This window comes from Xyrauchen texanus, chromosome 5 (assembly GCF_025860055.1).
Source record: "Xyrauchen texanus isolate HMW12.3.18 chromosome 5, RBS_HiC_50CHRs, whole genome shotgun sequence".
Taxonomy (NCBI): domain Eukaryota; kingdom Metazoa; phylum Chordata; class Actinopteri; order Cypriniformes; family Catostomidae; genus Xyrauchen; species Xyrauchen texanus.
The window spans coordinates 18,778,605-18,806,011 of NC_068280.1; the positions used below are offsets into that span (position 1 = coordinate 18,778,605).

General features: G+C 36.5%; 1 protein-coding gene across 7 annotated transcripts in view; it reads right to left on the minus strand.

Annotated features, from left to right (window-relative positions):
- The window catches only part of LOC127644021 (GRB2-associated-binding protein 1-like), a 120,203-nt gene that overhangs the window by 66,687 nt on the left and 26,109 nt on the right, over window positions 1–27,407 (minus strand). The window contains exon 1 of one of the 7 annotated variants that reach the window (XM_052127019.1): window positions 19,797–19,923. The exons of 5 other annotated variants lie outside the window; for them this stretch is intronic. The gene's annotated coding sequence lies outside the window, so the exon portion shown is untranslated. Of the gene's footprint in view, window positions 1–2,857; window positions 2,975–19,796; window positions 19,924–27,407 lie in introns of those variants that run through there. One more of the 7 variants, XM_052127018.1, reaches the window with a different exon arrangement.

Sequence of the window (27,407 nt, forward strand, 5' to 3'; positions counted from 1 at the left end):
AGCGCATTGGGATTTGGGCATTTCAGTGTGAGGAGAAAAGGGGAGAAAAATCAATTTTTAACAAAATCACCTGGTGAAGGCAAAAAGACGAACAAATAAGGTGATAACCTAATAAAAAAATGGTGACCAGCCCCAGCTTTTAAAAAACACTTTCCCTTATACATAATATACATGCCACCAGTTCTATCAAAATCAACAACCACCTGTTACTAGTTTTACAACTAATAAGGTCTGATGCTATTTCTAAACAACTACTACAGGGCTACAGACTGTGACTAAAATGGTCACAAATGCAACCAAAAATAAATGATAGCGACAATAATTTAAAATCTAGTCGCCACTGGCAAAAGTCGGGATATGTGCTTTCATATGCGGATTTGGCAGATATCATATTGTGAGTTATTGAATAAATCTTTAAAGCGCCAGTGTGTCACGTGCCACCTTTCACCCTTTCTGTTGATGAACGCTGGATCCACGCAACAACAAACACAGCGCAAGCCATGATATTTGTTTCGCAAACAAATTACTCTTTTGAACTGGATCTTAATAATGAATCACCTAACAAGAGATCATTTGAACTCAGGAGCTCAGGTTAGCAGTTTGAATTAGTCACATTCTCAGTGAATCAGCCTTCAGTGAGTTCACAACTAGCCCCATGTGTATTTTGGCTTGTTTATAATTAAGCTTTATAATTCAGCTTTTGTTACTTAGGACCATCGAGGGACTCATCAACAACACAAGGTGCAAACATTCACTGATGCTGAAGAAGGCCACACACTACTATATGCATATTATACTTTATGGAAATACATGTAGATTTTGAAGGGTAGTAGTAAATAAATAACAAAAAGATCTTTTACCTCTTATATTTGTATAAATTCTGAAAGGGGTCTGAAAACTTAGGAGAAAAAGGGGAATGCATATGTGTGCACTCAACTATGCAGTAAATATATTAAATACTCGATTAATGAGTTATCAGCTGTGTTTTCTTTGGCTTTCTATCTTGTTTTTGAACCACAATCTAAATTGAGCAATTCTGTGATGTGGCAACTAAAACAGCCAATTGGCTTCCAAATGTTTTGTTCAGGAGTCAATGGCTCCTTAGTCATTTTATTTTAGTCTGGAGCCCTGTAATACAAGAGCAGCCAGGTCAGTCCTTACCCAAACTAAGCAACATCGTAACTGAAATCGTTTCTACACCAAATGGGAACAGATTTTGGTGACCTCCAAACTTTACAGCACTGAGAGAGAAAAAAAAAAAAAGAAAATAATAATATTTTCCAACGGTACCTCACCAAATCATCATCAAGGTTGTGAATAATTCAAATAATAGACTTAGAACTAGGTATGGGCATTATAGAGTAATTTTGTAGTGTGGATTATTCTAACCCAAAAAAGAACGAGAAATCAATTACTAGTAAATGAAAAGTTAGTTACAAAGCACAAGTATGACATGTATGTGAAATGTATATTTTGTTTTATTCAGAGAAGTTACCAAGAATGGTTTCAAAATAAGCTAACTTCTACAAAAAAATGCATTTGTAAAACAAATCAAATGAACAATATGCATTAATAAAAGAAAAACAAGAGTACAGTATAACAGCAAAAAACATTTGCACTCACAGCTTACATAGAAGTCTTCATAAAGGCTCACATTTTTATCATTTCATATTTTCTTATACAGATAAACAATTGGTGAGAAATGGGTTTTTAGAAAATGCGCTCTGCCGGTGTTCAGAGGTTTCAAACAAGTATGCACATACTAGTCTGATAGTACACCATAAATGTGGATCCTCATTCATTGGTATGCATGACTTTAACAAGAACCGATTACCGATAGAGTAGAATTCAAAAAGAATCCAAATATTGCAAGTATTGCCACACTTGGCTTTGCCTAAAAGCACATGCCATAATTTCTCAACCAACACCTCAATGACATATCCACAGCTTCCCGCAGTAGACTCAATTGTAACTGCGAGATTTGGTGAGATTAAGGCTATGTCCACGTTAATCCAGACACATTTGAAAAAAGATTTTTCAGTTTTGAAATGCTCTGTCCACACTGCCGTTTAACAAAAGTTTCACACTAAAACGTATGAAAACTCTTAAATCCCCTTTCTGCGCATGCGAAAAATCACCATTCCAATGTACGGTCTGAAATGCAGTTGTCCTCGTGTTGCATCGCCGGACAGCAACTTCCTGTCGCCTTTGAAGGAATGCATTGTGAAAGTAACATGTATCTTTAACAATGCTATCAAAGTGAATAGCAGGCACAACAATGCGGATACAACATGGGCCGCCATCTTAATTGTTTTGGGTTGAATGGATCATATGACTGCGTCACATGACAACAAATACGTCGTCGCTTTCATATATTTCCAATTTCCTCGTTCACAATACAATGCAAAGACACTATTTTCAAAAAGCTCAGTTTGCCATTATTTAAACATCAAACAAGCTTTCAAAATTAACTTATTTAAACAGGAGAAAAACTTGAACTGTTTAGGTTTAGTCTTCAAGGTGCAGCTCCATTTGATAACCCACAAATCTACAAATACATTAGAAAAGAAAAGTCTAATGCACCAAGGCAGTGACTAGACTCCCTTACAAGATGCCACCCTAAAGATGCACTGCCTCAGCTGAGGAAAACAACTTGAACCAGGATGTACCAATACAGCTTGGCAGAAATGCAAGGTTTTTATATGCAAGTAACTCACCAAAAGCAAGCGAGCACACAGCAGTGTAAAATCATTCTTTCTCCATCCATTCAGAAGTATTTCAAATGGAATCACACCAGAGACCTAAACAACCCTTCCTTGGTCGAATCAAATCTTTAAACGACCAACAGTGATCTTACCTTTCTGGTACCGTTTCCAATGACAGTCAGGGCAGATGCGAGAGGGATATGCCTGTTGCGTGTAGCACGAGTGAGTCTTTATCAAGAATACCAGTCTTTTTACATGGAACTCTGGTGGGACCTCTCCCACCTCTGACTTCCTGTGTATGGGTAATCAGGCCCTCCCAGAACGCCTTACAAACCGAGACCACTAAATCAGAGGGGCTGGGGTGGACTGAACGCGGAACAGATAGGGTGTGCACGCAAATAAACAAACACATGCACTCATGCTGACAAAATACTTCAGAGGTTACAAAAGAAAAAGAAAGCAAAACAAATTCTTGACCTCGTTGGGAGTGTCCTACAGGCAGGACATTTCATAAGCAATATAAAAAAGGCTTAAAGCTGAAGTGATAAACTTCTGCACCACTAGCGTAACCAAACAGAATTGCAAAAATAATGATTGTTATGACAAGTTTGCAGAACACTACATTCGAATGCCATTGGTCATTGTTGCAGTGTAAAGCAAATTGGGATGCCCAAACAAACACCACAGAGCAACAGTGTTTAGACTTTCTGGAAAATCAATCAACAAATGGCTTACTTAGAGCTGTCTCTGCATATTAAGATGGGATAGGTGAAAGTTTTTTAACAAGCTTTAAGATAATCTTCTATACAAAAATAGCTATCACTTTGCATTATAAATGATTAAAAGCCTAGACTTCAAACCACAATAATTTAAAATATTTGCATCTCACCACTCCTACATTCAGAAGTGATGGGGGAGGATTGCTTTATTCCAGTAACATATTTCAGCAAATTTTTTGGCAGTGTTCTCAAGCACTCAAGCTCTGCCTGTGAGCTGCTCACCAGCCCATTACAATCTAATGTTTTCCAGGCCTAAGTAATCTAATCTAATGAAAAGGTGACCCAATGAATGAAGCGATCGTGCGGTCTCTCTCTAGGCAGCAACGAAAGAGAAGCCCAAATATGTGAACAGCTTTACCGCGTTTTGAACATTAAAAAAACATTCAGCAACGGTGCTGTTATGCATGCATCCACAAGCCTGCAACGATGGACCAGTATTTAAGCGCATCAATGGGAGGAATAGCTTAAAACAACCTTAGAATCATTACAGATAAATTATTCATGTCCGCCTTTTTATGTGTGTGTTTATTTACAGGGGGCTTTTGACAGTTGAAGGGCTCTGGGAGCCCAGATATCTGTAGTAACTGTCAAATAATTAAATACCTCAACGCAGAAACATAAATACAAACAGATAATATAAAACTATTTAGGAGAACATAGATATTCCACAACTAACAACACTACATCAGTGGATCTCAACTGGTTTTGCTTTGGGACCTAGATTTTACATTGGGCATCAAGTCTGGATCTAACCAATTTATTATTATACATTTTCTCAAGAATCTTCCCAAAGCAATGCAAAAAAATTTAAATCCAAAAAAAAAACACTTGCAGAAAATATCCAAAATTATGTAAACACTTCCTGCAGAAAGTAAATATTAAATAAATATAAACACTTCTTGCAAAAAACTATGACTGAATTAATGCATGTACATTTATTGATTTAGCAGAGGCTTTTATCCAAAGCGACATTCAAAATGATGAAACATTTTTAGAATCCTGTGGAGTGCATCTTTTGGCTTCATTTAAGGAGGTAAACAAAGTCCTTGTATTATGAGTCAATATCGGCTTGCAACAGTTTGCATATTAAATTTTTCTGCTCTGTGTTGTTGACATTTGTGAACCCACACCACAGATGCCACACCTGTTTTAATAACAAGCTCCTCTTAATTTTCATGACTTGTTTGGGAGTTATCCCGTTCTGTCAAGAAGTTTTTCAGGGTTTTTCCTGAGTCAAAAATGATCGAGTTGCACGAGTGATCCCTCTCCTGTAAATATTGGGAAAAAGTTGCGTGCTAGAGAGATTTAATGTGTGCGACACATGAGAAGCATATTAAGTGCTTCTGAAGCGCCAAACACAAGATGAATGCCATCGAATTTGTTTTGGCGGCTGCCGAAAAATTATTTAATGCCACAAAAACTCATGTTCATGTTTCTTAAATTCTCTGAGTCTCACGTGAAGTCCCGTCTACTTATAGATAAGCCTACACTGTGCACATGGATATTTACATACCGCAATATACACGATATAGCAAAATCTCTATCAATTGACACTTTATATATACTTAAAAACATGAAGCAATGTCTACTTAACTGAGAAACACCAAGGACACATGCAATTGTTTTAATTTATTATTTACATTGATACATTTAAATGTGTGAAATAAGCTAAAGGAGTGCATTCAATAGCATACTACCTATTTTTTGTGATATTGGAATTGATATAAAGAAACGTGAAATTTTCCTGGTGAACTACTGACATTTTAAGATTTCAGACATGACTTAAAAACTTCAATAATCACACTGTGCCGTGATGCAAACAGTTTATCCAGAAAAGTGAAGCATCCGGCAATAAACACACTTCAAAATAAAAGCATGATTCAAATTAAAATCTAGATGCCTGAAATTGAAGAAAAATATTTTACAACTCTACAGTAAAATGTAATATTCACTGTAATAATAATAATAATAATAATGCAAGACAGCTGTTGAATAAAAGTTTGGCTAAAACAAAATGCAATGTTACATGTAAAATGTATTGATTAGACACCATTTTGATGATGAAATTAAACTAAACTTAAAAGAAATGTTCTGGAAAGTTCTGGAAAATTATTATTACTAAACAGTATTTTTTTATATAATTATTAAATAATTATAAATAAGTAAACTTGTGTGTTCAATAGCACATTATAATATTAGCATATTCATGCTGTGGTATCGAAATTGGTATCGAGATCCATGAAATTTCACTGGTATCGTTACCGACAACATACATTTTGGTACCGTGACAACACTAATCACAAGAATACAATTCATTCTTCAGAGATGACTCCCTCCATGATTCACACATATCACAAGTAAGAAGTATCATGCATGCCTTCACTAGCCAACCTGAGAGCTACAAAGTGATGATTTCAAAACTGAGCTAGTCACGTAACTTTGACCACATTTATGTTATATTACCATTATACTGGTTAATATTACCATTATACTGGTTAGGACTTTACATTAAAAAAAAAAGTAATAAAAAAAAAACATTTAAATGCTCCATAAATTCCAAATATTCCTGTATATGTGGTTACGAATGAACTAAAACTCTTTCTTATACCCCTATTCACTTTTAGAAACACTGGAGAGGCTCACTCTTGCCATTTATTACACTGCATTTTGATAATTATGCACATGTAATATGCAGGCAAAATAATTAGCATTGATGTCCTCAACATTAATTTTAAATATGTTTTCGTAAAACTTTTTGATAGACTTGTGGTTTCTTTTTCCCGTTTGAGATTGGCTCATTTATTTGAATGTTTTTGGTCGTCTCCTCACTGGAAAATGCATTCTTGACATTAAGTACCTCCAAAAAAATTTTTGGAGATACTTATTATCTGAAACTAATGTGTAAAAAAGTCTTGTAAGTGTTTGTGCTTTTTGCATGCATCTAAATATCTGTGGGAAAAAAATGGAATTGGTTGACTGTAAATGCAGCCTAGAATTCACAGATTGCAGCATGTGTAAGTTGCCAACTTGCTCAGAATAGTTGAAAAAGCTATAAGGATTTAACACCCATTTAAAATCTGACCAATGAGTGATCAGGTGGGCGCACTGCACCAGCGAGCGAGAGGTCAGCAATGAGCAAAATCCAATGAAATATAGAGAAGGAACAAGAGAAGAGCAATGCATTGGGAAACAGGAGCCAAAATCTAAAAATGAAATAAAACAAAATATCACCATGTCTCACTACCATCTGTCTTATCAATATTTTGAGCTGTTTATCTCTTTTTTTATTCTGTGCAAATCAGTGCAATAACAGGTGCAAACTGTCAAGTCTGTCAAATTCAAATTCAAAATTATCATTTTTGTTTAATTTAAGATGCACATTTGAATGCTAAAATTAACATTCAAATTTTGGATGTTTGTAAAGCACTGATAATGATTTATTTTCTTGTGCTAAAACAGACACAGTGCAACGAATAAAACAGAACGTGGGTGTCTCGACAACAATTTTATTGCCTTTTAAATTGACAGTGTCTAAAAAAACACATTGTTGCTGTACAAGGTGCTGGAAAAAACAGCGAGATATGGCACAACGGTTAAAGTCGTTCGTCTAGAGCAGTGGTTGACAAACTTTTTTTTAAACGCAGCACTCCTTTATAGTGTTTTATCCCCCATGGCACCCCAACCACTGAAAAATAAATAAAGAAACAAATGCGCTATTGAAAACACTCCTTAATTTATTAAGTTATCCAGCCAAGGATTTCTTGTCAATATTGTAGTTTTATTAATATAAAGTTCTATTAGGCTGCATTTACACATTGTGCAGATTAGATATTTTGAGATGAAAATATTTTATCCTGTCTGCTTGCACTCACGTAATACATTAACATCTGTGTTTAAATTAATATCACGTCAAGATGGCACAGATTTTTGTCCTGTATGCTTACACTCTCGTAATATATTAACAGGTGTGTATGACTTTCTTCTTCTACCTTTATATGCTTTTTGGACCTTCAAAGTTTTGGCAACCATTCACTTGAATTGTACAGACATAGAGTGGAGATATTTTTTTCTAAAAATCATAAGAATGAAAGTCATACACATCTGGGATGGCATGGGGGTGAGTAAATGTTGAGAGAATTTTCATTTCTGAGTGAACAAACCTTTAATATCACGTCAAGAGGGGCATTTTAAACAGAGTGCAAGTGTGTTTTCTTATCAGTGTCTCGCTGCATTCGCATTACATACAACTATATTAAATGAAAAAAGCTGTGGTATCGGCAATATTTTGGAGAGTAAGTCCGTGGTAGTACTGTAGCACTGGTATAGGCTACTGTGCAACACCAACATAAATGTGTCTATTGAGACGTTTCTTACCTCATTTTACTTTTTAACTTCATATTTGAGAATATGAACTGGCTAAATCTTTTGACATTATAATTTAAGGCACATTTGTTAACAGCTAGATATGGTCTTAATATGTTTTCAAAAGAAATTACTATTTGGCACAATTTACATTTGGCTACAATGCTAATTTGAAAAACTTAAGCATAAGCTGTAAGATCAAAATGTTTTTAAGATCATGAGAAATATAACCTGTCCAAACCTTTGACCGGTAGTGTACATACACATTTTCCAGCTTTATCTGAACTCATATGGAGGCAAGGATCTGCATATTCACGACACTGACATGGGAGTCTGGTCACAAATGAGTAGCTAAAAAATGTTTTTGTGTGAATAGTGAGTCAGACTGTCCAACCTCAAACTATAATCTCTCTTTTTTACCCACCATATCAGAAGAGATTTTTAATACGGTAGAGTGAAAGCAGAGTTAAGTTCCTGTCAACACCTGACACAGTTTGGCACTACAAATGTTTTTTTACAGACTTTCAGCATCAGAGAAAGCATGCTTTGCACAGACTAGAAATGGGAGCTACCTAACGGGATGTTTGGCTTCATTCTGGAATCCACATTCATATGTGTGGTCTGAAAAACAAGAAATTCAAGTTGGATAGATTCCTCAGTCTCCCTAGTCTTCATGCTATCTGACCTGGACTCTGTACAGAAAGCAGCAATCTTGAAGTATTGTGGGAAAACTGGGAGGAAATCTGAAAAACCCCTCTCTGTCAGGACATTATGTGAGAGAAATACAAATTGAGAAAGTGATTAAGATTTTTTTTTTTTTTTTTGAGAAGGGATAGGCCTGCTGTACGACCTTGATTCAAATAACCTTGGCAATGATTCAGGCAGCTGTGCGGTCCTGCCCTTACTGAACACCCGTCCTCAATCACAGTATTTTCTTTTTTTTTTATACCAAGCCAAGCCTTCAGTAAGGTCATCCAGAGGGCTAGCAAGTTTTCAACCAACAAATACTTAAGGATGAATCCTGTTGAAACTAACTACCCTAAACTAGACACCGGTAAAGGTACAGATTCACTTTAAAATGCTGTCCTCGTGTGAACAAGAAACATAAACATAGTGAAATTAAAGCGTTTTCAAATGAAAATATGGTGAAGGGCAAGGCCTTTTGCTGAATGCAACTTTACATTTTACAAATAGGTCACGTGGATCTCGTCTTTGGACAAACATTACACAGACCAACTTTTACTCTAGAAACACGCAGTGAATGGATCTTGCTGCTGAATACTCCACCACTATACTACACAATTATTGGTAAGTGAAATATAAACATTTACCAGCCAGCAGTGTTATTATAGTAAACAAAAACTGAAACTAAAAAACATTTTCGTTAACTAAAATAAAAACAAAAACTGAAATTATTGGAAAAATAAAAATGGTCTCAAATTAATTTTAGTTTTTGATATACTAGGGTGAATATGGGCAAAGTGGCACACTTTTGGAAATGTTCCATTTCATGACACTTTTAATTCTGATCCAAGCACACATAACCTAACATTATACTTTTAAAGAAAGCTTAGGATATCTTCTACTTTAATCAAAAGCAAAACTGAAGAAATGCTTAATACTAGGAAGTGGAACCTTTGAAGACCCTCTTTTTTTACCAGTAAAGTAGGACAGAGGAAAGATTATTCTCTAGTAAATATTTACGAAGCATTTAGAATTCATTTTTATATTTTATTATACACTTTTACATCATAAATCATAAAGTACCATTTTCAAGCATTACACCTGAAACATTTTTGTAATTTGTTTACAATTGCTTTTCCCACTGGAGGTCATGAAATGAGCTCTGCCACACATCCAAATGTAAAATTAAGGCAGGGCAATTAATCACATTTTTATTATAATGATTATGAAAACAAGATAATCGAGATAAAACGATTATTGTGCCGCATTCCATTCTGTAACACGAGATCACTTTAAACTGTAATGATGATGCGAGAGCAGCACTGTAGCTCGCATCTGATTGAGGAGAGGAAGAATTACACAGCTCACAGTCAAGATGCACTAAACTTTCCAAACAGCTTCAGGTGATGTACATCACAAAGTACAAGGGAATTATACAAAAATACCAAATAAGTAAATACAGAAGCACTCTCTTTATGGAATAAGTGGAGTCGGATCTCTTTAAAGGAAACACTCCGGTGTTACATCTTAAATGCAGTTTTAATGCGTTATAGCTTTAATAAAGTTCAAATAATATGGAAGCAGCTCACGTAAATAACTAAAACCACGATTCTGGCATTTCTCTGTGCGGTCAGCGCCTCTTCTATGAGTTGCGCAAATGTCCCGATCTGAGGGGGAGAGACTGAAACTGCACCCGGCTGAGACACACTCTGACGTGGGGACGCTCATCCCTCGAGCATGCACTTGCTAAAGCTAGATTATAATGCAATGGCTCACGACTTATTGAATCATAATATATGTCACTCTGCATTTCTTATCGTGAAGAAAATTGGCAATATGCATCTTTATTAATAAATGAGAGTTTTTTTGTGAGTTAAGGAATAAGGATAAGGAATGTTTTGGCTTGTTTTCCAATAAAAATATCTAAAGCTCATTTAAAACAATGTACACTTTCTTTAGCAGCTATACTGCAGAAGAAAATATTGTTATCTGAGAATGTTAAAAATACAAATATTTTAAAATATCTAAAAATCCTTTAAAAAAAGATGCATTCACCTGAGAAGCAACATATAAGATATTTATACTTGCTTTTAAAGAGTAAATCTTGAATGTAAGTATATTTTGTCTTTACCGCACTTACAAAATTATAACAAAGTAAAAAATACACTTATGTACAAAATACACTTGTATTTAAGATACTTTCTCTTAAAGCAAGTCTAAATATCTTATATGTTGATTTTCAAATATATTTATCTTGTTTTAAGGATATTTAGACAATTTAAATGGAATTAAGAATTAACACGTTAACGCATGCAATTAATGAAAAAACCTTAACGCTTTATTTTTTCATAATCGCGATTAACGCATTAACACTTGTTTGAAGTGTGGAAACTTTGCAATCTGTCCACTACGGTTGCACGATATTGGAAAAAACTGACATTGCGATATTTAGTTTTTCTGCGATGATATATTGTGATATGAAAACATACAGGACGACTTCGACCAGATGACTTGAATAGCTCTATTTGAGAATAATTAATTATTCTAGAATGATTGGGGTGATTTTGTAGGGAACTGCATCTTCATGGAAAATTTCAATTAAAAAAAGAAACTGAAAATAACTTTGGCTTATTTTGGGTAGTTGATTTTATTATAATAATTAATACACTGTTTAATTCACCATGGTTCCATTGTATTCATGTAATACTCCTCTATCAATTCACCCTAAAGTCAATCTAACATGTTATGATATTAATAATGCATGTTGCTTACTCTAAAATAAAGGGGCTATAAAGTGTGGTGTCTAGAAGTGATCCAGGAGATTACAGGAGGCTTTATCTCTGTACTCCAACCAGGTTAAAACAGAGCATTACACTAAGGAAGTTTCATTATCACAATAATTAATGTGAATGACAAAATAAGTCATTTAACATTGTATTACATTACAAATTAGATTACAAACCTTTTTTTTAAAAGAAATGTAAACAATAAATATCTTTTAATTTAAACCCTTTGGGGAAAAAAAGTGCAGCTATACACCAACTCTGAGGGGTTTACAAAAATGCAACATAAAATAAAATGTTTATAAAAGAAATAACTTAAAAAAATAGTTGCATGATTGTATTACATACCGACCGCATCATGGTTTTAAAACCCTCTTTGGTCAATATATTGCAGATATGCTCACTGAATATAAACCCAACAGATCACTCAGATCATTAGGATCACATCAGCTAGAAATACCAAGGGTTGACTCCAAGCAAGGAGAGTCTGCTTTTAGCCATTATGCCAGATGCAGCTGGAACCAGCTTCCAGAAGAGATCAGATGTGCTTCTACATTAGTCACATTCAAATCCAGACTCAAAACACATCTGTTTAGCTGTGCATTTACTGAATGAGCACTGTGCCACTGTGGCTGACTGTTTGTACTGTATTTTATTTTATTCTTATTTTTAAATCAGAGTAAATTACGTAATATCAGACAGATATAATGCTACTTTTCATATTGGAAAAAAATATTGTAGACTTGACTATATGTTTATCTTACTACACCACACATTCTGCGATGTGACTATTGAGGATGCGCACATCGCGATGTCGATGCTGAAACGATATATCGTGCAGCCCTAATTGAGACTAATATTGCGATATGCGATTATAATAAACAAATGGTAACATGAGTCAACTTGCTTGGTTATCAAGGAAAATGCTCAAATAGATTACTGATAATGCTGAAATATCTATTTCTCAACTCAAACATACAAACTAGCAACAATAACAACTATAAATGCACAGTGATTTCAAATTAAAATAATATTTTCACAAAATTAAATAATAGCTTTGCATTACTGCAAATGTGTTATTTTCTCAATATTACACCAAACTAAAATGGAACAATAAATAAGAACATACACATTTTCATGAAAATAAGATTGTCCAAACAAACAGGGACATTTAAGCAGGATGTAACATGTACTTTCTATAAACTCTTTTGAAAAGGAAACTGGATATAAAAGTGTGGTTCACTCAAACCACTAAAACTGTTGTTGCTGTTGTGTGTGTGTTTTTTTTTTAATGATTTCCAAATCCTCATTCTAAAAAGATCTACTTATTGCTGGTACCTCTTGTCCAGTGTGTGGATCATTTTCTGAAATCCCTCTTTGCTAATGGTGCATCATGTCTCTTTATATCTCTGTAAAGACTTGTCATATGGCGTGACACTCGCAAACACATCTGTAATTGTGCTTTGTTTTGTTTGGCTTACTGGGCTTTTTAATGTAGTTATAGTGAATGAAAACAGTTGACATTTTAGTCAGATTTTAGTAACATTTAGTCATATTGACATTTTAGTTACTATAGTCTATACAAAATTAATTATATATATATATATATATATATATATATATATATATATATATATATATATATATATATATATATATATATATATATATATATATATATATATATATATATACACACATATATATACACACACACACACACACACACACACACACACACACATTTTATTGTTGTTGTCATTTTAGTGTTATTTATGATCTCATCAATGATGCAACACGTTGCGAGCTGCAGACAACGGAAGTGAGAGACGAGTGTCTCAGTGGTAGATTGTGCATCACCCGGCGGAACTTTAAATCTCTCCCGGTCTCGGCTCCCACTCAGATTGGGTCTCTTCCGCGACTGGTTGAAGCAGCTCTGACCGTACAGAGAATGACAGTTTTTGAGTTTGTTTATTTACCTGGCACGCTCCCGTATTATATGAACTTTAATTAAGGATGAAATAAATATATATCGCCAAGCTGTGATCGGTGTTTCTATCAGACATTCGAGCTGCAGACAACGGGGTTGAGAGAGGAGCGTCTCCGTGTTAGAGTGCGCATCACCCAGCGGAACTTTAAATCTCTCCTGGTCTCGACTCTCGCTCAGATTGGGTCTCTTCTGCGACTGGTTAAAGCAGCTCTGACCGCACAGAGAATGACAGTTTTGGAGTTTGTATGTCACGTTCCTGTATTATATGAACTTTAATTAAGGATGAAATAAAGATATATCGCCAAGCTGTGATCTGTGTTTCTGTGATATTTTTTCTGGCCACCAGTTCAGTGTCAGTCTGCTCGGTGTCCATCTTCACTTGATTTCCAGCTGCACACCGGAAACTCACATGACATGATATGATTAATCGGGCAGCACTAATGTACACCCAGAGTCATTACACTGATGCACAAGCCACAGCACTACAGCCCTTCTACCCTTCTAAGGTGAGACTACAAGCTCAGCATAAAACAGCATAACACGGCAGTCCCATTTTCCTTTTTTCTCACCAGACAATTCACTTTTTTCCTCAATCATTAATGTTAATCCCTGTTCATGGAGCTTCGAAATGTTGGTACATTATGCATTGTGAGGACATAAAGATCTGAGACATTCTTCTAAAAATGTTTGTTTGTTTTCAGAAGAAAGTCATACACATCTAGGATGGCATTAGGGTGAGTACATGATAAGAGAATTTTTATTTTGAGTGAACGAACACCCTGAATGGAATCGAATCTGAATGGCATTGCAGCCTGTCAGCGAAGACGTTTCAAAGTTCCTCTCAACAAAACTGCTGAATACAGACATCACATTACATCCATAATATCATTCACAATGCATATGTGGTCTGTGAAAAACAAAACACCAGCACTGAGTCAGCAGAAAAGGAAGAATAGAGAGATGGCGGATCTGTGGTAATGGCAAACAACATCTATTTAATACAGGGAATATCCTTTCCAGTCTTAAGAGAAGGTCCAGCTGTATAAATAGCTAGTAGTTTAGCAAAACAATACCACTTGCAGCTGTAAGATGGCATGGCCTCAATTCGGAATAACCCACCTTACATAGAAAGCATGGATCACAAGGCTTTGCAATGCTGTCGAAAACACGGCACAAGCATTTTTTGTGGTGTGGTTAGGCCTTTCATAAGTGGTGCATATACTTGCTGAAAACATCACAAATCAAAATGTTCAGCGAGAAGTGACTCAGCCACAAGCAGAAAAAAAACTATTCAAGAAAATGTCTAACCTTGAGTTGTGCCGTCTTCTCTGTAAAAATGCAATATCTGAAACTTTGCCTATTGATCCAGTCCGAGAAGTATGCAAGATGACAACATGTAGCTTGAGAGTCCCGCAACTCTTCAGCTGTAAAATTATCTCCTACTAAAACAGCAAATGCTCCAACTTCTGGCACCAGATTCACCTTCAACTAAAATCTCTGGAGACAAGTTTAACTAGAAGACCCACCATCAGAGATCCGTAAAAACATACCGGGGATGTCCTTGATGCCTGTTATGAACTGCTGAGGTGGACCTCTCTCACTTATTCCACACTGTTCTCTTTCCAAATCTCTGCCAATGTGACAGTAGCACAAGAACAGCAGCATGTTTTCAAGCCGAGGTCATTCCATATCAATCATTAGGGCAGAGAGAGACAGAGAGAGAGAGAGAGAGAGAGAGAGAGAGAGAGAGAGAGAGAGAGAGAGAGAGAGAGAGAGATCAATAGCCCTTCACAGTCTTCCCAGGGGAATGGCCTGGTTTCATTTCCTCTCTACAGTTGGTTCAGTTTCTTTAACTCTTCTTTGGCAAAACATTATGAGAGTCAGTCCAGAGGCAGTGACTCCCCATTTAAAGAATTACACTGAGATGTAATTAAAACAGAACTAAGTGAACCATTAATGAGTGAAACAGTGTGGAACAAGGCAAAAAAGCGAGATAAAAAGAGAGGGGCTTAATCGTTTATGGTTTACCATCTTGCTTGGCTATGGGACAACAGATGAGCAATCAGTCTCAACTGGGCAAAAATACACAGATACAAAGTGGAAGTTTCCACTTCGCTGGCAATTTTCATCTTCCTGGTTATCTGTTCCCAACACACACTTTGAGTAAAAAGACATCCTGTTTTTCCAACTTTGTTGCTCGCAGTGCTACATGGTTTGTCACGTCTAAGTTTAGGCTGTTTTATATTGGTAAGAGGGGGGAGGGGTTATCCTTAAAGTGTTCAAATGCAGAAGGATATCTTTTGCTACTTAAACATTAGTTGCAAGAACAACGATGGTTGACATGTGGTTGTAAATGGAACACTGGCTCCGTAAAAGTTTTACTGTACAACGTCTATACAGTAGATTGATTGTTGCATAAATTGCACAAATGGTGCACACCAGTTTCAAATGAGTGACAACGAGGTGAATTAACACTTACATTTCAGTCTGTTCCTCACACAACACTATCATATGGCTTCAGAAGAATTGAGCACAAGTGTTATAGACGACTTTAACGGTGCTTTGATGTTTGCTTTCAGAGCTTGGACAGCCACAAACACGATCCTCTCATCCCTCAATCATGTGTTTCACGGATGAAAAAGGGTGAGTAAATGATGGCAGAAAGATCTGTTTTTATTAAAGTTTATCAGTATCATTAATCAGGTGCAAATTATTGTCCAGAGGTTCTGAACACTATCGAAAGCATGTAGAAACATGATACTTGTTACGTTTTTCAGTGCTGGCTAGGATGTGACAATCACAGTCATCACAGCAAAAGTTTTTCTTGCTTCAAAGGGGGGGCGTGACCCAAAACACTGAATCATTTAAGTTTTCAGTTCCTGTTGCCATTGCAGAAATGTACTATTGATAGTCAGCCATGATCAATTTAATTAATCAGTGAAAGTGTTAAATAGAATTGCAGTTGCACAGATTAAGCAAGTAGATGTAGTCATGTGATTTTAACATGGCAGCCCCCTTCTCTATGTAGAATAAAACTGCTTTTATCCAGTTACTGATTTCATATCATGTGAATGGTCATGATTTTATACATAGGTTTCAAAATTACAATACATTTTTTGAGAAAATAAAATTACTGAGTACTACACCTTTAATTATATATATATATATATATTAATATACAGTGTTTCCCCTATATGCATTCAGGAGCGCTGTGAATTATGAGCTTTGCTATTATCTATTGACATTTCACATGGTTCATTAATATCTATGACACAATGTAACAAGCAACAGTCAGTTGTGCACTTATACTGCGTGCAATTAAATGGGACACCTGTATGAAGCGAAAAGGACTCCACCATAAACACGCACGTATTCACACTGACGTTATAGCAGCTCATCAAAGGCTGTTCGCGAGTGCGTACACGTACACAACCGAGAAGCAGGAGACCTAACATGACACCTCTTCTAGCCGAAATTCTTTTAGTCCGATAACTTCCTTGGAAAGGTAGTTGAAATATAGGGCTCCTGACTGCGACTAAATGTTCGCACCTTGCAATAATTTTTTACAGAGTTTGCCAACTCTCGTTTATTATGCTCGGCACATCTGTTTTCTGTTTCATTTGAGAAAAACAGAATGCCACAGCACTAGCCACTACCCAGAACAATTATCAGCCAGCTCAATGAACAAAGCAGCACAGAGCAGTTTCACCCACATAGCGCAAATCTTTATAAACAGCCCGGTGAGACACGTGGTGCGAGACGCGAAACTCATTGGAATGGCAAAAATTAGTAACCCATTGTGGCAGGCGGGGGTGTGGTCAAGTGCCCGTCCGGAGAGAGGGAAGCGGTAAGGGCACTTACGCCTGAGCTAAATTATGTCTAACACCTGTCTCTAATTCCAGTGAGCACGGGGAGAGCGGATAAAAGACCCACGCCACCAACACTTGAGAGAGAGAGAGAGTGACACACGTCAGTCTAGTGTTGACGTGTCCAGAGAACCAAAGAGTGACTAAATGTTAATAGAGAAATGTACGTTGATGTTGTGTATAAGAATTGTGAGCACTGCTGTGGCCATTAAACCCCACTTGAGAAGAGTACTACGTCTTCATCTCCTCCTTGACATCATACCTCGTTACACCCATCTACAATGATTCTAAGGTCATGTTAAGCTATTACCAGCATGCGTAATATGGGCCCGGCCTTGCAGGCTAGAGGATGGGCAAACAGCAGCACCGCTGCTAAAAAAAAAAAATCCTAGGGGAAACATATACATACATATATATATATATATATATATATATATATATACACATACATACATACATACAGTTGTGGCCAAAAATATTGGCACCCTTGGTAAATATTAAATGTGAAGGCTGTGAAAAATATATCCTTATTGTTTATCCTTTTGGTCTTTCATTCAAAATATTCACAAAAATCTATCCTCAAATAGATATCAAACAATTCCAAACTCTAGTTTTATCAAAAAAAATATATGTGTGATACAATTATTGGCACCCTTGTATTCAATACTTTGTGCAACCTCCCTTTGCCAAGATAACAGCTCAGAGACTTCACCTATAATGACTAATGAGGTTGGAGAACACATGGCAAGTGATCTGAGACCATTCCTCCATACAGAATCTAAACAGATCCTTCAAATTCAGGGGTCCACACGGGTGGTCTCTCCTCTTCAGTTCACCCCACAGGTTTTCTATCAGGCCAAGTGACTGGGGTGGCCATGACAGAACCTTGATTTTGTGGATTTTTGTGTTGATTTTTTTTGGATTGTTGTTGTTTTAGATTTAGGCAATCAGGTTTTGATTTTTTTATCTGTTACCAAAAAGCTCAGTTTTTGTTTAATCTGACCATAGAACCCGGTCCCATTTAAAGTTCCAGTAGTGTCTTGCAAACTGAAGATGATTGAGTTTGTTGTTGGATGAGGGCAGAGGCTTTTTTTCTTGAAACCCTCTCAAACAACTTTTGGTAATGTAGGTGATTTCTGATTGTAGTTTTGGAGACTTTCTGACCCCAAGGCCCAACTAATTCCTGCAATTCCATTTTCCTCACCATGCATGGAGATAATACAGACACATGTTCTCTTTCAGGCCGATTCGTAACATCTCCAGTTGATTGTCACTTGCCATTATGGTGGAAATGGATATTATCAATGCTTTAGCAATTTTCTTATAGCCACTTCCCATTTTGTGAAGCTCCACAACCTTTTGTTACACATCATAACTTTATTCTTACCCATTGTGATGGATGACTAAGAGAGTTTGGCCTGTGTGTTACCTGATATTTATACCCATGTGAAACAGGAAGTCATGGCTGAACAATTTCATGTTCCTTGTCACCCAGGTGGACTAAAAAAAATTTAATTATGAATGGGGAATATACTTCATATATATATTACTCATATCATAAGAATTTCAAGGGGTGCCAATAATTGTGGCAAACACATTTTGGTTTAAAATATTTATTTAATTATGAGATTTTTCCCCCCCTTTCAATTAGTTTACTTCAATTAAAGTTTAGATTTTTGTGAACAATTTGAATGAAATATCAAAAGGATAAACAATAAAGAAATATTTTTCCACAGCTTTCTTTGCTCATATTTACCAAGGGTGGCGATATTTTTGGCCAGCACTGTGTATATAATGTTTATTTTTTTTCTCCAGCAAACCACTTACAACATTCATAGTCCACCTAATAGGCCACAGTTTAAAACATGTGTAAGTAATGCCTCTCCTCACGCAGCGTCAGCAACTAAAACCTCTTACCCAACACCTTATTAAAAAACAACAAAAAAAACATTCAGTAGATGTTCAGTGCACAAGTTCAACACACAAAACAATAACATTAACAATTCAACAATTCAATCTTCATATTGTGCAATCAAAACAATGCAGTCACCAACCTGTTTCCATACATCAGTCATCCAATTCAACACTGAAAGCTACATTGAATGACCAAACCAAGAGACTCAGAAGGTGATGCAGGGCTTGAGGAGACAGAGTCAGACAGTGTGTTTGGTTTGCATCTTGCCCTATAGTGCCTGCAGTCCAGCGCTAATGTGATTTGGCCATGGCCATATTGGCTAATGGCAGGAGAGGTTCTCTCCCTCCATTAATGAGGCTCTAATATGGCTGCTCTCAGGAAGCCGACATGTTACATAAGAGAGATTTCAAAAACAATTCCAACCTCTTCTGATCTCTTCCACGTCTGGTCACGGGACTGCGAAGCCAGTAAACACGTCAATGTGCACACTATTGCACATACAAATACTCTTAAGTGGACCTCAGAACAAGAGAGAGTCCTCTTCGTAAGGGACGTGCAAAACATTGGAGGGAAAAAAATTAAATACAGATACTAATACAGCTGTTCCAAAACAGTATACAGTCTTGAAGCCCAGTGAAAACATGGCATGCAGAACTTAGAAAAACAAGAAGGCACAAAATAGCATCCCTCTACAAGTTTGCCTTGCATTTACCTGTTGATGTGGACTGTTGATACTCCCGAGATTTTGGCAAACAGATCAAGCCGTTATGGTGTTAATATTCTCAGGCTATGGAAGTTCTGTCTCACTTTTGCTCTGCTAGTCTGCAACTCCCTACTCCAATAACCCCTGACCTACAGGAAGTAGACACAATAGACTGAAAATAACAAGAGGCCACCCCTCCTCCCTCTCTTCTTTTTCCTACACTCCACCTTCCCTTGGATGACAACAACACCCTTTTCTACACTGTGCTGAAGAAAGGTTGCAGTAAGCCCAATAATACCTGACGGTGATGTGCCCTGTACCTCTGCCAGGATTGCACAAGAGCTTATTGGGCCTTTTCCATACACGTCTTGACAGTGCCAGAACGATATACATATTAGAAAGAATATTCTCCTTGATGCAAAGTTTCTGCACTGAACAGCCTTTGTTCCTCTTTCAAACTTAGAAAACTGAGCCCCATTCAACTGATTTGCATAATTCCATTAGCAAGGTAATGTATTATTGCCAAGAACTGTAAACATTTTTTAGTGTGATCCAATAACTGTTCCTAAATTTATATAAAAAAATAACACAAAGCAAATGTCAATTTCATTCGTTTTTAATTTGTCATTTCTTATAAAATACCAATTATTATGGTACATCTTTTAACTAGATGTTGTCATGGGAACAACCAGTCAGTAATGGCACTGATTTAAGTTTCACAAGCCTTAAGTACACATAATAACATCTTATGGTTTGAGTCGGACATGACGGAAGCAATTAATTGCAATTCAGTAAGTGAGTCAGGTTAATTTAGTAACTACTCCTACTGAATCATAAGTGTTTGATTCCCTAAAAAGAACTGGCTCATAAGAGTCATTCATTCGGAAATTGGACCACACTTGTCACACTGTGTAATCAGTAGTTGCACAATGGTGAAAAGTAGTGCAGGGAACAAGTTGTATCACAAGCTGTCAGAGCATTTTAGTACAGTTATGTGGCTTATGGGGCTTTTCCACTTCACAGTACAACTCGACTCGGCTCGCTTTTTGGGGGGTTTCCACTGTGGAGAGTACCTGGTACTTTTTTTAGTACCACCTTGGTCGAGGTTCCAAGCGAGCTGAGCCAATACTAAATGTGATGTCAAAACCCTGCAGATGACTGATTGGTCAGAGAGAATGGTCACCACCAGCAATGGATTTAACCTGTTAGATTTAAAGTTAACTACAGCGTTAGGAGTACATTTTGTTCACGCGACTTTCTAATTGTTAAAAGAAATAGCTGTGCGCAAAACCACAGCGTGGTCAATAAACGAGGTGCAGATGTTCCTCTCGTTAGCGATGAACGAAACGACGCGAAACGAAAGTCTTTCAGGAAGTGTCCGCACACGGCTACCACTGGACCTACCAACAGTGTAGGGAAAAGTACAAAAAATAAAAAAAATAAAAACTTTAGTGATTACAGAACCATCAAGAAAAAGTGGAAGTGGTTCAACCAAATAGACACTATCTAGACCGGCAAGCAATGGGAGGGAGAGTGCCCTGGAGTCCACGATAGAGAATGGTAAGTTATCTCTATACTCTGCTTGAAAGCTTCACTTTATTTAGTTGACCAGCTACTGGAAACTTGCTTCTAAAACAACCTGGCCAATTTAACGGTTACACTTGTGTAAAATCACCATGCAACAACTGCTTTATGCAGCACAATGAGCTCGTAGCTAACAGCTAGCGGTCTTGAAATTGTTTATTGTTTTGTGTCGCGTTTAAGATGATGTCAAGGCAGTAGAGGTGGCGTAACTATGATCAGCCTATAATCCCAGCCACGATGAGGTGGCACTAAACAGCAATAGAAAGCAAGCTCAGAAAAGTAAAGCGAGTAGAGTCGAGTCAAACAGTAGCATACAGTGCCATTATTATCAGCATATTAAGAACAGGTTCTCTGTTCCCAACCCTAGTTATGTCAGATCACAGCAAAATTCATGCCGCTCTGTGGGGGAGTGTACTCACTTCTAGTCTTCCTCATTTCTCCCCTGTATCCCCTTGTGATAATACACAATGTCATCCCAGTCACCCAGCATAATCCAATCTCAGGCCAATACTAAACACAGAAAATCACATTTGGTGCACAGGCTAGAATTTATTTGTGCCAAATCTGATTGTCCCTATATGCTTAAAGAAGAAAGAGGAACAGGAAATGGAGCCATGGGGTAGTAGAGATAAGGAAAAAGAGACTAAATCCCAAGGCACCCTTTACACGCTTCTCGTGCACTTATTAGATAAGTCCCAAACAATAACAGCTCTGATATTTGCCACTCAGTTATTTATGACAACCATATAACTCTGCAAGAAAGGAAGACTTCTTAAGTGGTAATGCAATGCATGGGACAGTGCTGACTTGTTCAACCCTGCACATTATTTTCCAAAAGGACAGTGAGAGGTGGCAGCCCCAGGACAGATGACTTGAGACAAGCAGTTTCTACAAATGTTATCCACATCTGCACCACAGAAATGGATATGGATGACTATGGGACACAGTCAGATACCCTTAAATGACAATTGCCATCAGGAGAACCAACTAGGGCACATGAACACTTGGGATCATTTGACAGTGGGGCCACAGTCACCATTTCACCTTCACAATAGCCAAAGTTTTTCTCACTTCTGATCTTTCACAAGTGATCAGTGCTTTATATATTTAAACGGTGCAAAGAGTTTTGTGTTCCAATCACTTAAGTCACATTTGGAGGCAGTCAGGTACAGATGTGTTTGTATCACATTTATATAAACGCTCATGCATCCTGATGCATTCTGGTCTAGGGCTAGGCATTGATACAGATTTCACAATTCGATTTGATTCTGATTCACAAGCTCTCGATTCATATGGTTACATTACTGTTACAATGTCCATTTTGCTTGCATAGTAAACAAATTCTCTCTCAGCTAATGATCTTAATTATAAAGGAACCTTCTAGGGAACCCTTCTAAAGACAATTTAAAAATATTAATTTAACAAATTACATTTAAATAGGCCCTATTATGCTTTTGGGGATTTTACCTTTCCTTTAGTGTGTAATATAGCTGTTTGTGCATGTAAAAGGTCTGCAAATTTACAAAGCACATAGTGCACGCCAAAGGGAGTTACTCTCTCCCACAGAAAACACTGCTCCTGAACTGCCTGAAACACCTGGTTTGCAGTCCAGCCATTATTTCCGTGACTTAGCTATGTCAATATGTAACAAATTTCCAAGTGTTTACAGCTACTCAGGTAGCTTCAGGAGCTGAAACTTGGTTATAGTAAGTGGTGCTACATTTCTGACACATGCTCTAACAGTTGGCCAATCACAACAGACTGGGCCAGCTGACCAATCAGAGCAGACTGGGCTTTTCGGAAAGGAGGGCTTTAAAGAGACAGGAGCTAAAAGAAAGCATTTCAGACAGTGCAGCAATGTACAGTATGAGAAAAATAATGCGTTTTTTGAACATTAAAGCATGTAAACCTATACTAGAAGACCCCCAAAATAAAATTATGAACCTGTAAATGAGCATAACATGGGCTCTTTAATTTAAATTTTTCATCAAATTGGTCAAATTGTGGCTCTTGAAAAATGCTCAAATTCAGTTTATTCCATCAATTAATGTCTTGAAATTACATATGTTATATTGCATCTATATTTTTGTTACATTTTTATTGCTTACTTGCATAATTTGTTCTATTTCCAAGTATTTACAGTATGTAAAAAAAAAACTTGCTTAATTGATACTGTCTCTTTAAGACTAGCGGCATCAGCCAGTAAGTGCATATAACGAGAGAAGGCATGCGTAATTTCTTTAGCGCATCTATGTGTGATTACAGTTCAATTCTCTTTTTTGTTGTTTTTAATCAACAACTGACTGTAAAAAACAGAAAGTTGTGTCTTTGGACACACAGATCAAGTTAAGCCAAACTTTTGCTCTCAAAATGCAGTGAAAGGGCCTCTGTGCTAATAACTCCAACTTCTCCAATAACAGCGAGTGATTTACTTGCATTATAAAGTGTTGCCATAGAGTAGAGTAGAAGATTGATCTTGGGATTTAAGAATCGATTTCAAGATCGTTCAAACGAAGATTGTGATGCATCAGAAAATCTATATTTTTATCCAGCCCTATTCTGGACAACAGTGAAAGACCGCCTACTCACCTCACGTTCTAAACTTTGCTGATTATATTCAGCTTTAAAAGAAATTTAAATGGCACACATAGACCTATATGCATAAGACTACAAAGAACATCTGAAGAACAGTGAAAATACATGTAAATACCAGGTATAAATGGCAATCTATCTTGGCTAACCGCTTGTAATTGGATTACCGGAAACAGATGTTAATGCAAGGTGTAAACAGGGTCTCTGTACTTTGCCAAAACTTTCAATGTTGCATTATGCTGATATGTTTTAAATACGCTATTATAAACATTTTGTTCAATGTAACGTACGTCATCAAGTCTGAATTGCAGATCTTGCATGAAATACTCAGTGAAGGACTTATTATATTGTATACAATGAAATATATTGAGTTAAGTATTTTATGGTGTGGAATTATATAATTTTTAATTCATATAAATATTTAAGTCATTTTTATTTGTATAGCATGTTTCACAACACGCATAGTTACAAACCAGCTTTACAGACGATTATGCTGTAATGTCTGGAAGTCTCTTCTCTTTCTTCTTCTCTTTGAGAAGTTTGATTGAAAAACGTAATTGGAAATCATGCTTTAAAAAAATGTCTTTAGGCCCCCAGTGAGCAAACCAAAGCAACTGTGGCAAGGAACCCAACACTCCAAAAGATGTTATTTAATGGAGAAATAAAAACATTGGGAGAAACCAGGCTCAGCTGTAGGAGCCAGTTCCCCTCTGGCTAAATAGCTCATCGGTTACAGTGAAAAACCACCAATAGCATGTCTTTTGTGACAGTGTGCACACACATATATTAGTCTTGTTAAACTCCGAACAGGAGGTAAGGGGTGAGAAGTGTGTGTATAATGCATGATTTCAGCCCATTAGAGGCAGTGACCCCCATTCAGGAGAATATGTTCAAGAGCACACTGGGATAAAGTGTGACTGCAAGTAACTAGTAAAAAAACACATGTGATCTTCTAATAAAGTCATGAGAAAGGACGACTGGTCCTGGACTAGGACTACAAGTAGATGTGAACTTTTAGTTTTTTAAACATTGTGATTAGGTATGACAGTAGGGTCAGAAATTCACCAAGTTCTTGGAGCCAAAATGCCCCCCAAAAATGACAACAAAAAAAATACCATTGATATTGCATGAGAGCAAACCTGTCCCTGTAGTGAATTCATAGTCTATTGTTGTTTAACTATGTTTTCTATTTGATACGTATCATTCAATGTATATAATATTCTAGACCTGTATATTTATGGGTTTAATATGACATTAGTGATTTTTTCTAGGGATGCACCGATCCGATACTGAAGCTTTTAGACGGAATGGGTATCGGTCCGACGAGCCCGATCCAAATCCGATACTGTGTGTTCGTCACTGTGAAGCTCCAAAAAAAATTTTTAAATAAATAAATCACATAAAAGAACCATTAATACACAATTTAAGTAGTTCATATGACACGTGCATTTTATTCAAAGCCACTTGAAAATGTGTGGTAGCTCTGTGAATCACAAAAGGCTGTGTTTAATAAGTAAATATATAAAACGCACGTGCAGCTCCAGCATGTCAGTGAATGGCGTTGCTCTGTTTACACACACACTCGTGGCTATTTTTTGCCTTCACGCAATATTTGAGCAACACGTGTTTCTGTTAGTAGTAGTCACTTAAAATATATTTTCTAAATGTTACCTCATCGCCCCCATGTTAAAAGTAATTTCTGCACCGCTGCTATAGCAACTTTACACCATGCGTCATCTAATTTAGTTATTTGGCCGTTTTATATTTTCTGTTTAATTTAACAGCCATGTATGAGTGAGAAAATGGTCGTAAACTGTGACTGTTACAGTCTGTAAATCGATTCAATTATATTCCTTGCCCCACTGAGATTTAATTCAGATTGCAATAGTTTGTTATTCCTGTTAGTTGGTCTATTTATACTGTAAGATGAGGAAAAGAGGAGGAGAGGTGGAATGTGGAGGGAGGGGTGGGAAAGAAGGAGGGGGAGAGAGATTGTGTGTATGTGGTAAATTGGGTGTGTGTATTACTGAGAGTTGATTAAGAATGCACAAGTTTTAGTTATTCCTGTTAGAAAAAACATTTAAGTGTTACTAAATTGTTACTGTAAAATTATTTTATGTTGGATTGCTAAACTCAAGGTTGCACAATGTTTTGATATTCCTCATGAAAGTGACTTGAATTTTATATTTAATTTATTTTGTTGTTGGATTGCTAAATGTAGATTGCACTTTCCTTTTTCTTGAATTGAACAAGTTCTTACTTAAAATCACTCCAAAATAAAATTAATGTTGGACTGTAAAATGGAGATTACCAGTTAAAACAGGGCTATATTTGTTGCAGAATAATTTGTTTCTTGTACATCAGTTAATTAACTGTTATATTAATCAAGTAATAATAATAAAAAAATCTTTAGAAAAATAGGCAAATTTGTCGTTAACCATAAAAATATTATCGTTAGGTGCAGCCCTAGTTCAGAATGTCAATATAAAAGCATGAGGGTTAAAAGTTAAAGGTGCACGATTGGGATATATTACTATTATAATATATTATTATTATTATTATCATTTGTTTACAAATGATATTAATATTTAAGTTGAATCGGTTCCAAAAAATAACTGTGTGAATGAAAAGTGAGCTGATATCTTACAACTAAATTGAACAAAAAAAGAGATCTGAATCATTTAAAGTCCAGATTAGGGCTGCACGATATATCGTTTCAGCATCGACATCGCGATGTGTGCATCCGCAATAGTCACATCGCAGAACGTGCGATGTAGTAAGATAAACATATAGTCTACTAGTGTTGTCAAAAAATACTTTTGAACTCTCACAACAAGCAAAAGATGGCGACAAGCAAAGTAGAAGCTGCTGCGGAGGCTCAACTGAATCTTGTCGAAAAGAAAAGTGGAAAAAGCCAGTTTGGAAAATTCTTTGGATTTGAGGCTGGTGAAAAGGGAAACAACATAGTATAGATCAGCTAAAACCTATTTGTAAACGCTGCTTTCGCAATTTTCTGACGAAAGGTGGAAACACATCTTTAAAGGAAAAATGTGTTACATCTTAAATGCAGTTATATTTAATGCGTTATAGCTTTCTTAAAGTTCAAATAATATGGAAGCAGATCATGTTAATAACTATAAACTCAGAAACTGGCATTTCTCTGTGCGGTCAGCGCCTCTTCTAGGAGTTGCGCGAACGTCCTGATCTAAGGGGGAGAGATTGAAACTGCACCCGGCTGAGAGAGACTCTGTCTCGGAGACGCTCATTCCTCGAGCGCGCACACTTAATGCAGCTCGATTAGAACGCGATTGCTCGTGACTTAGTTAATCATAATATATGTCACTGTGCATTTCTTATCGTGAAGAAAAATGGCAATATGCAGCTTTATTAATTTGAGAACACTTTGCACATTAGTTTGAAAATTGTTTTTAATTAATTCTATTG